Source organism: Bactrocera latifrons, unplaced genomic scaffold (assembly GCF_001853355.1).
Source record: "Bactrocera latifrons isolate USDA-ARS-PBARC rearing strain unplaced genomic scaffold, ASM185335v1 scaffold_69, whole genome shotgun sequence".
Classification (NCBI taxonomy): Eukaryota; Metazoa; Arthropoda; class Insecta; order Diptera; family Tephritidae; genus Bactrocera; species Bactrocera latifrons.
In genome coordinates, this window is record NW_017537367.1 from 79701 (window position 1) to 92118 (window position 12418).

Sequence of the window (12418 nt, forward strand, 5' to 3'; positions counted from 1 at the left end):
GCCTCGAACCCTACCAAGGTGGTTAGTGTGTCCATTCCACACTGCCAATTGGTACTGAAAATGCTTGGCATTCTCAGGGCGCTGATCAACGCATTGATTTRAKCCGCTVTACTTTTSAGTGCCGTGGAGTAAGGCTGTCGTCAGCAGGTACCCACGTTAAACACACCGGACGTTGTTCGTGTGAATGCATATCTCTTTAATATTTACATTTTTTCGGGTACATTGATAAATTCATCGCTATCAGTGCAGATTTCATATACTCACTAAGAGAAAAAATCCTTTTTTAATAAAAGAAACCGTTTGCCAGTTTTTGTTACAGTCGCTCGAACGTCCGAAAAGTTACTCAGATATTTTAGTAAGGCTTTAGATAAACCTTTATCAAATTTTCTGAAGAAATTTTGTATGGCAACTATGTGTCAGAGTGGTGCGATGTTTGTAAAATTTCAGAGAGATATCTCAAACTTAGAGGGACTGGTTCGAGTATATACAATTAGAAGGACATGGCTAAATCAATTGAGCTAGTCACGCTGATCACTTATATATATATATATATATATATTATTATTGAGCCTACGACGTTTTCTTCTAGGTATAACAAACCTTGTGGCACACTTAATATAAAATGTGGAGGGTATTAAAACGTTTCACATAGAAACAAGAGATGTAGAATCAAAAGCAAAAGAGGAAGGGAAAGGTGAATGTCATAAGGGTGACGGTGTTTAGATTAAAATACGGTGTTTACACACAGACACAAAGAAGCAAAAGCATATTGTTTAGCAGTGTGTCTAGGAAAATGTATGTGAAAGCAAGAATATTGCAGGATGTCAGAGTGTGTATCAGATATGTTTTTAAGCATGTGTCTGTGTGCTTGCTTCTGCGTATGCATATTCGCTGCAAATTTGTCATTAAACGAAAACAACTTTTTTAATGCTAACTTTATGGTAAACCAAAGGGAACACTGACATGGCAAACAATACATGCACTTATACATTCATACAGTATAATATACTTATATAATCCATATTTGTAGCATTCTCAGCTTTCATTTGATGCTTGTGTGTGTGCCTTGGGACTAAAAGAAAGTGTGTTTGTGAGATTAGAAGTTATTTGATGCCACAATTTCTACACTTGGTTAGCATTTTGATGTTTGCAATAGGATTTTGGCATATTGGTGAATACGTCAAATAAACATAGAATCAATAAATATTTTGTTGCAGTGAATTGTTTGTATTTTAACGAATTTATTAAGTTATTTTTTGTCGAGCAAAAAGCACGTAGAAAATAATTTGGATTTAGTTGAACATCGCCAATAATTCCTTGCGAGAGTTACAAAGTTTCTCGGATGGTAGAGACTTCTTAATCGTGCTGTTAATAATGCAGATAGTGTTTCCTGGCCTACAGATAAATGTTTAAATAGAAATAATTTATTTCTTAACTACTTAATTGCAAAGCTTCAGTTATTTTTTACCTGGATATTTAACCAGAAAAGGTTTTAAACACCGTTGTTGTCTTCAAATATTTTAATAATTTTTTCTGTCGCTACAAACAGCTAAGGGTGCAAGAATTGTTTAACGATTACCATCGTTCATATTCAGTTCAAGAAAGAAATATGTTACATATGTATATACCCCTCAGTTTATTACTTGTATAAAGACCGACCTTTAATTTTACATGTTTGGCTTAGCTCTGCAAATATTTTACACATTTTTTTGTTTGGATTTCGTCCTTTACAATTATCTTATATCTTTAAGGTATCCATAAATTTTGATGAAAAATTGCAAAAAAAATCATTGAACTTTATTCATAGGGCAAAGAAAATTGTACTATAATTTTGGTTTCGAAAAATTATTGTATATCAGCTACGCATGTAAAGAGAGATAGTATTTAAATGTACACGTGTTATATCCATTTGATACTAAACTTGCCCTCTCTTATTAAAAGACTCAATGTTTTTTATATTAAAGCTATTATCATTAGCTGCTAACTTCGATTTCTTAATCACTTTCACAATATGCATCTTACTGTCCCCTGCTTAAAGGACAGTCTTGACCCGAAACTTCAATGAAGCGCCATAATTAAAAGACTAATAGCGCCCTCTAACGAATCATTTAAGTCACAAAAATACCAACGAAAAAGTCAAGAAAAAATAAAAGAGCTGAATAGGCTTTCAATAAAGAAGAACAGCCGATAATAATGCCGTTAAATGTGAGGCAAAACTTAAAGAATAAAACTAATCTGATGCAAAATCACAGTACCCGCAGACAAAAGCCGTAAAATATGATAACGAGACGATGGAATTCAAAGCGACACAAGTTGTTCAAAAGAAAAGAAGGGAGTGGAGCGTGCGTTAAATTTCAAATACTCATAAAAACAACAAAAGCAATAATTGCCATTATAACATCATGTCAGCACTTGAGGGGGCATTAAAAATGAAACGAGAGCGGAGGAAGGAAGTTAAACACAACATCGAAAGCAACCATCTTCACTCTCGAGTTTTGAATTTTTGGAATGGCATGCCTTATGTCTACTTTCACACGCGTGAAAGATGAGACTAAATTGGAAAGGCAATGTCATGGAGTGTGCACTCACAAAAACGCCAAACAGAAGAATCACAAATACTCTTAAGTACACGACAACGCGAAAAGCATAATTGAACTTTTTGTCACCCTCTGCTGTCGTAACATTAAAAATAAGGGAAACAAGTGTAGAGAAAATATAAAGGTAAATAAGGGTGCATATTATACGAACAGTGTACGGCGTGCCACTTTTCCCGCCATTAAAAGTGATTAGTGATGATTTATTGGTATTGTTAACGTTATTAAAATATTCTCTGTTGCATTTTCACTCTTTGCCGTCTACAAGTTTCGGAAAATGTGCCGTCAAATTGCCGCTTCATTGCATTCATGATGATATTAGATGTGAAACAATTTCACTGAGAGCTTCGTAAAAAATACAAGTAGGTGTAAGATGAGGAAATAAAAAAGGCGGGAAAATAATACACTCATCAATTTTTGAGCGAAAATTTCTTACAAAAAGTAATACAGGAAATAGGCGTGGATATCATTCAGAAGCCAGAAGAATGTCACGTACAAAATTTGGTTGAAATTTGTCACCCGTATCTAGAGATATGTGATCTCACCTAAAAGTGGGAGAACCCAGGCAATCGCCATTGTCCAAAATATAATATATGGGTATAATTCAATGCCTCTGGCGTACATAAATAGCTCTGATAGGTATAAGTGATCATATGCCTTTTACTAGTTTTAGCAGCACCGTTATGGATGCTAAAAGCACTTCTCCAAGCAAGAGTAGTTTAACAAAACAAAAATAATATTCAACATTGTGTTGGTCATTCGAGCGGATATTGTTTTGATTATTTAAGTAAATACAAAACAAAAATTAAATGAATAGATAAAACTTGAATTGGCATGCAATCTTGTTATTAAACAAATATGCATGATTTATCAGTAAATTGAGGATTATGATCATCCAGATTATGTGCTTTTGCTCATCAGGAATTTTATTATGAGCTATTACATAAAATATCTAAAGATTCTGCTAACCCAATTAGATCTGTTCAGTTAAAAAGAAAAAAACTTTCCGTGCAATAGCAATAAGACAAAAATTGTTGAGCACATGTCGAAGAATCAGTTTTCTTGATACTAAATGACCTACCTTCATTTCCATTTATTTATACATAGGTAAGCAAAAGAAACTTATAGAAATGTCGCTTGACAGGAATTTTAAAGACTAGCAAAGGCATTATTTAGTTTTTACTTTCAACTCCAGTTATTTTAGATAGCATTGTCTGCCGTTATATCACTTCTTAAGAACTCCGCATTGAAAGATAACAGAAAAGAAACTTGCAAGGAATATTTAAACTATTTTATCAGATGAGATATCTGTATTTGCATTTAATCATGCTAATTTAGCCGTCTGCTTTCAGCGCGCCGCCCTAAAATTGCCACCCAATGGACAGCAGAATAGTTTTATTTTTATTCACAGCTAACAGATTGAAGAGCGACATTATTGGCGAAAGCGTGACATGCAAAATGAGAATCAAAAATGTGGAAAATAGTGAAAACTGAAAAAAGTATATAAAAGCAATATTAAGCTTTGGCTAAAACGATACGGCTTCCGCAGTTTTGCCGTCGTAATAAGTGTACAATCGTGGCCATTGCGAACGTCTGACTCTTGTGATCACTTTTGGATTTTACACTCGCACTGCTTGTAACGTGGAAACAATTAATAAACTTGTTAATTAAAAGTGCTAAACTTCATTTAGTTACGAGTTTGACGTCAATAACAATCAACCGGCAGTCTGCTAATATTGCAGAAAAGCGGCATCGTTAAAACTCTTGACAATGCAGCGAGTAGTTTAATTAGCGTTATTGTAAGTGTACCTTATTAAAATCTAATTTGACTCTTTTAATTAGTATGTGATTTTGGTATCGCTATTGTCTCTTTGAGAGTACACATCCGGGTACTTCGTTTCTGAGAGAGTATAATTTTAACTAAAAAATAATTATTTTAATTAACAAGTTATCGGAGAGTAAATGTTAAGGGATTGAGTTGGTGAGTATACACAGTTGATAGGAGTTCACACCACGACTACACAAGACAACGTTAGTTCGGTTCCAGTAGCGATTGACTCCAAGATAATAATGGGTAACATCTCAGCACATATCTCTAGGGTCAGCAGCAATCTCCCATAATGAGGTAACCCATCTTAACCCAACATATGGGATGTTGGAATTTTTCCAACACATTTCAATGTATTGGAACTCCTTTCTCCCTTTCTCTGTTTCTCATTCAAATTATCTAAATTATCCGAAAATTTATCCAGATAAATGCAGATAGAGTTTAACTTCGTATTCGGTCTTGGAATTCTAAAGTGTGTCAGCATATTTTGTACAGATTCTTGATAATCCATTGTTTTGTAGTTACTCAGCTCAGTAGCCTAACGAAATACTACGTTATTTAAATGAAAGAAATATACAGAGTAGAAGCGGTACTGCATAATTCAGTTGACTGAGATTTCGTAGATTTTGAAGTATTTTTTGATGCAACCAAATTTGGTGGTTTCTTGAATGTACTCTAACAATTGCTGAAATAAATATATATATTCCTTCAGAGAATTCCGACCATAAGATACTTTTACCGCGCTTTTCTGTGTTTGGTTTTAGAAACAAAACGCGCAGTGCCAAATCTGGATAAAATGGTGAATGTTGTCTTAAAGGATTTAAACTCGCCGTATCATGGCATATATTCACTTGTTCAAATGAATATAATTGTATGCAAATTATAGGGCTTAAATGTGTTAACAACTAAAGCAATCCTGCGTAACAATCTGTGGATTAAATATATTTTCTTCATAAAAGTTAATTCACAAATTTTCTTAATAACTTATTATTTCCCACACTTATTACCTATAGCTTATAATCTGCATGGGTTTACCTTTAATAACAGACCTGAATCTTTATTCAACCAAGAAATATCTCCGCAATAGCATTTCCCTCCTCTGTTGCGTATACGCAGTGTTACTTTCCAAACATTCTGTAATTGTTTTTTTGAGCGAAGGAAACTCTCTTTACAAACAGGCAAGCCATAATTACAAATGTTTTATTTCTGATACATTCGTCCTGAAGAATTCTATTTACAAGTTCGAGGCTGTTATTATACAGTTTATACTTAAAACAAAATATCCTAATACTGGAGTAATTTGCATAAACTGGATAATCTGAAAAATGACGATGTTTTTGTGGTGCATAAAAATCACTTAGTCACATGCAGTTTATGTGACAAATATGAGTACCGTTATACATATGTAGTAACTGCAGAATATAGCTACTAGAAATTCAGAATGTGACTATAAACATTTTTGTTATGCCATTTTTTGGTTACAAAGTCAAAATTAAATTGTGGTAAAACCCATACACAAACGTAGGTATGAAAGTATATGAATAAGAAAATTACCATGTTAAGTGAATTGAAATAAACAATGCGGCGTGACATAGCTAAGATGGCATAGCATAACCATATATGGTATACAAGCATATATGGCGTCTACTCAGGTATTTTGGACACATAACTCCGAGTATACATATATACTTTTATTTCCACCACTTAACTCTTTTTTTTTATAGAAGGATAGCCTTTAGGTTAAAAAAAACTTTAGTAAGTCAGATGCTGAAAGAATTTTTTGTGACAACAAATATAATAATAAGAGAAGCTGCTACAGCTGCCTTTATGTCAAAAACACTCGACTCGATTCAAAGGAAGTTTTCAAGTATTCTCTAAAGGACAGTGTAATTGAGTTTAAATTGTGCTCTGAAAAAAAAAGACATGGCGCCGAAAATTCGCAAGGACCAAACAGATATAAAGACTGTATTCGGTAGTGGAAGCCTTCCACGTCGGATGTTATGACAGCCTTCTCAGAGTTATTTCGACATTCATAGCTTTACCTGTGTGCTCATTTATAAACGAATCGACTATAATCCCATGCCGATAAGAAAACTTTATCATTTGGTATTATAACTTTTCGCTAAATAGAATCTATGAGAGGTAAAGGCCTAGGGTAAAGATCAAAGTATTGAGTTTTTTTCGTACTAAAGTGTAGATCGCTGTAGGAGAGTGGTATATCTTCGAAAATAAAATAAGAATGTGGGAACGGAAAAGATATTTTACCTACAACGATAGCTCAAAACCACTGTATTAAAACTGTTACGCAATGTTAAAAGTGAATGTCTACAAACTAATCACATATACTTGTATATAAATTTATACCCATTTCCTAAGCTTACATCATTTCACGCCAACAACATTTCCCAACGTCATTCTCCTGAGCTTTATAAAGGCTTAAGTCCCGTAAACGCTCGTTGAGTCAAGTGCACAACTAAGAGCGTGTACACTTTTTGTCTAACTGCTGAAAGGACAACATGTTTGTTAGTTTCGAAGTGTCACTTCTTGAAGTGTCGGAAAGTTGTGTTTGAGCACTACCAAGGGCTTTAGTGAGCTAAGTATATTAGTACTAGTAGCTTCACTTTATGTCCGAAACGTAAGGATCCACTGCAAAGAGGCTGGATATTTTCAATTATTTCACACTTTGGGCACACATTGAAGATGGCGGAAATTGAATCGAAAATCACACATTTCCTATAAAAAGGCTACCAGAATTTGCAGAAATTTCCATAACTTCAAAAAAGAAGCTTTAGCATCTTGAAAGATATCAAAAGCACATTCAGAACATTTCGTTCCACAAACTTTAATCAAATTTCTTTCGGAAAAGGCCTTATTGTTATGCTCATCGCATTGAAATATCAAATATAAGGATCTTTGTAAACAAAAGTTATGCTTTTTTGCATATTATTACCACAGATAATATCGGAAGATTTATGGCAGCGATTGCTGCTATCAGATTAATCATTTTAACTTTATACCACATCTGTAGATCAAATTAAACTCTCGCGGCATTTTCTCTGCATCAATATCTGCCAGGAGAGAGGCAGTGAGTTTCTTTCCTTCGTGATAATACTTGTATAACTTCTACGCCCCAGCAGAATCGGAGGTTACTTTAAAGCTGATGAGTTAGCAAGGAAAAGTCACCTCGTCGCTATCAGTAAAATGCTATCATCGGTTAATGTTTTGTCACAAAATCCTTTATCCCAAGACCAATCGTAGAAATCCAATAAGCTCTTTTCTTTCGTTAAAACTAGTCTCTCCTCAGTTGCGGGAGTTTTAACAGGCCATTGCCCTATCAGCTATAAAGTTGAGAATTTTATCGGGCTTGTAAGCTTACACTTTCAGATATCTCGCAGAACAGATTGCAATAGAAATTAAACGCTTGAGTAAATTTCTATTGACCACAAGACGATTTGTTGATTTATAACATAGAATACAGGAGGTCCATTTTATACCTCCATAAAGTACTGCATAAATAATATAAGAGGTATCTGGAGTAATTCTTTATTATGACTGGTTTAAATTCAGTTAACCGAATTTTTATCCGCCTAAGCACTGTTAACACGGCAGAATTCTATCGCTAAAACAATAACAACAGTATTTTTCTATTAAAAGAATATATTCTGGTTGAAAAGTTTTTTTCGCCTTCTTGATATAATTTTTATGAACGCAACTGTACTGAACAAATCCGAACTCAATGTCTGTTAATATATTACGAAGTGCTATTAAATATGCATGTGTTTACACGAATGAGTGTTTATATTTAATGTTAGTATGTAGTGCAAAATTGTGGTTGGCCGCCGACACATGTTGGATAATCATTAAAGTTAAAATTTCATCAGTTTTTGCACAGAAAAGAGGTGTGGAAGGCGAAGTGTTGCGACGGAATATGCCAGTCGCATATTAAGAGTCATGAGTGTACCAACTTGTAGGCACTGCGCCAAATGGCGTATGTTTGCAACAATTGTAATTTAATTGAAGCCACTTAAGCGAAGGCATAACGTGACTAAAGCTAATTAATGCGGCAGGATCAACTTTGCATGCATAGTCTTTATGAATATGGGTATATATGCACAATAGTTCTTTATATGGACGAAATCACTATATGGAGAGGAATTATGAAAGCGCTGATTGTCTTTACGCTGATCTAGTGGAATGAGCTTATTATTTTCGTGACAAGTTAAATTAAAAATATATATTTTTGAGTTGAGGTGTTCAGTGGAGACTAATTGCAAATAAATATGCATATTCATGAGCTCAGTTCAAAAAGTATTTGGTCTCATCAGCAGATGGCAATCAGAAGAGAAATTTCATAGTCAACTTTTGTCAATATGGCTGGTAGCTTTGTCTATAGCAGGTTTCGAGCGCGCCCTTCCGTGGCTTTGAGAAATCTAGAAAAAAGTAATATATCAATAAATCCTCGCTTGCAATTTAATGAAGAAATCAAACAATACTTGCATTGTATTCCAATACGTTCAACCATGCGTTTTATTTTATAAAGTCAACGATGTTTATTTTTGGGAGTTACAAACTTCTTGCCAATTTACTCTGTTGATGGTATAAAAATAGGACTCAACATTGTTAAACGTAATTCATTTAAATGCAATATCATGCAGTTTGATCATTCACATGGAGGCAAAGAAATATTTCATGTTCGAAATACACAGCATATGACAGCCGGCATCTTCAAATGCCACTAAAAATAGCATTGTGTAGAGAAAAGCATGTACGTCTAGATTTTTTAAACTTTTAAAATGTAGAAAGCTTGAACACAAAGTCGTATCTAAGTGAGTTTGCAGTTCGGTGTACATTTCACATTTCCTTTTTACCAATTGAAAGAAAGAAGATTCCGGCCATAATTACATGAAGACTCGTGGTATCCGTTTTGCTGTTGTAACTGCCTTCGCTGCCGTATTTTTATTTTTTTTTTTTCTTTTGCAAAGAAGGTATAATTTTCTATATCAGAAAATTGAAATCCCTTCATTCATTTACATAGTATTTCACTTTTTGCATTGCCCTTTTCAAGTGGCAAGTTGACAGTACACTTCCGTATCCAATCATCTGCACACAGTTACTACAGGTTTTAATGCAATCGGAGATGGCTTAAGATTGAACTTTTTTGACAAAATCCTATAAATAAATTTAAGGCGCGCCTTGTTTTTAAATAAATTGTATCGAAATCTATATGTTAGCCCTCATATTATATTTGTATCCACCACAAAATATCTATTGTCCTTTAGAATAGAAAGACAAATTACATTCGGTTAACAAGACAGAAAGCTCATCAAAAACTCATAACCCACTTGAACCCTTTGAACTTGAGGTCGACTTGATAATAGCGTTCGCTATTTTTCAACTCCGAGTTCTACGTCACGTGCTCCGCCTTTCAATTTAAAAACTGAAATTTATTTTAGTGTGAACTGCTTTTGCTACTTTACTGTGCACATGTATCGATATCTACGAACTTTCATTTTATTCTGCACCTGCAGAATGAGTCACAATCATCTTTTATTGCAACCAGCATTTACACGCGTAATTCGTAAACTCTACATAATATGACCGCAGAAGCATTATGTAATTCTACTCGTTTGTTATTGCATGTTGCACACGTCGACACTGGCGCTCACGTTTGTCTGTTGATTCTACGATACTTCCAAAGTTATTTCACGCTTTTTCTTTTTGTTGTTTTATGTTACGCTACGGCATTGTTTGACTTTTGTTGGTGTCTATTTCCTGTTCCGTTGCACGTGGTCGACGTGCCCACAAAACAACAAAACCAAACACAACATAAAAACGGAATGAAGAGACGCTACACACTCACATAGCGATGAGCTCTTCGGGTTTTTGTTCTTCTCTTTCGTACTTGTTCAAGGTATTGCCATAATCTCGGTTTTCTCTGTATGTGCATATTGATGTTTATTGGATATTTTGTTCTAATTGTTTGGTAAATAACTACACAGTTATGTATAGAATAAGGGATTAAGACGTCTCAAAACGATTTTTCTTACCCTTTGTTAAAGTGGACCAAACTAATTTTATTAAATACCGTCCTAGAGTTGTTCTTGAGAAAAATACACTATTAACATTTATTAACAGTCAACAAGTGCAGAAAGTAGAATTTGCCATGTATCTTTGAACAAGAAATCTTTAAGAAATTATTTTATATTGAAAGCTTAGCCCACAGCTTTACATATATGTTTATGATGAAAATAATCAAAAAAAATCATTAAAGTATGTAAGAGAGTAATTAACCCGGTGTTTGCCACAGTACAAGCGTTGCCAAGTCGATGCGAATACAATTGAGAAGCAACAGATTGAAGGCGCACATGACAAAAATGAAAGTTCTCATTGGAAGCGACTATTTCACAAAAAACGACATACCCAACCGAAAATTCTGTTTTAAGACTTCAGATTTAGTTATGACCTATTTCAAGGTTTCCTACATTTTTAAAGAAAAAACATAGAAAGTTCAAATTTAATGGGGATTTTTTTTATCATTTGAAAGAATATTATTTGGCATTTATCACTGACAGTTTGGCTCTTTCAAATGTTGGCCGAGGTGGTCCAGTCTTCAGTAAATTTTCAATGACTCGTCCGAGCATTTCGACTGGGAACTGTCCATGACACGGGTTAGGTTTTGCTTCAAGGCCTGAAACGAAGCGGGATTGTCCGCATACACTATTTTTCTTAAAAAATCCTCAAAAAAAAAATGTTTCTCCCCGATCCAGAAAAAATTATACATATGGTACACATAACAACAATTCATTTGTTGACTACTGGACAAATTTTTGCAAATAAAAGCGCTTCTGCTAAAGCACAATAATAAACATATATTCGTTCAAATTCCCCTAGCAACTCGCACTATGAATTGATTTTGTGATCGATTGTATATTGCTATTAATGTAACGACATTTGGTATAAGGCTCGGATGCATTTAAATGAATTCAGTTCACAAGGGCCATTTGTGCAGATATTCCACACAAGTGGACAATTTTATACGCATTTATTTGCTTTTGTTGTGGCTTTGAATTGTTCATTGGTCCTGCAATAATGATTTTCATACACAGTTTCACTTCATTTTCCATTTTTACACACACTCATTTATTGTAATAAAAGTCCGAGTAATTTTCCAAATTAAAATTTATTTCATATTCAACCGTTATGCGCTCAGGCAGTTTATTAGCATTTTACAAAACATTACATCAAATATATATAAGTATATCCATATCTTTATAATTTATGGTGTATATATACATATTTGTAGCACACACCTGAATTATATCGAAAAGTCCAGTGTATTGAAAACAACATACTAAGTACTTTTCGAAAGATGGCGCCAATTGGAAATACCAAGCGTAGCCAAGTCCTTCGCCACCTGGTCCTTTCAACGAAATGGAGGTCTTCTTCTTTCTTTGCTTCTCCCGGCGGGTATTGCGTTTCAAAGCTGAAGTGTGTTTACTTACAACATGACCTAGACAGCGCAGCTGCTGTCTCTTGATGTGCTGAGCTATATCAATGTCGTCGTATATCTCATACAACTCATCGTTATCATACCGTTATACGCCGTCGAATTTCCAGGCTGTCATTGTTGATGGTGTTTATACTGGTTCTAAGATAGACGAAATTGGGAGCCTAGACGCGAGTGCGACGACTGTTTGTTTGATGACAGGAGATATTTCTTTTAGCCCTCTCTCACTGCCAGACCAATTTGCTTTGCTTCCTTGTCCAGTCTGGAGAAAGCAAAACTAAAGGAGCGGCTGTTAAGGCCGTTGATATCAATATCGTCGACATATGTCAGCAGCTGTACACTCTTATAAAAGATTGTACCTGCTAGATTAAGTTCTGCAGCTCAAATTATTTTCTCCTGCAGCAGATTGAAGAAGTCGCACGATAGGGAGTCGTCTTCTCTGAAACCTCGTTTGGTATCGAACGGCTCGGAAAGGTCCTTCCCGATCCT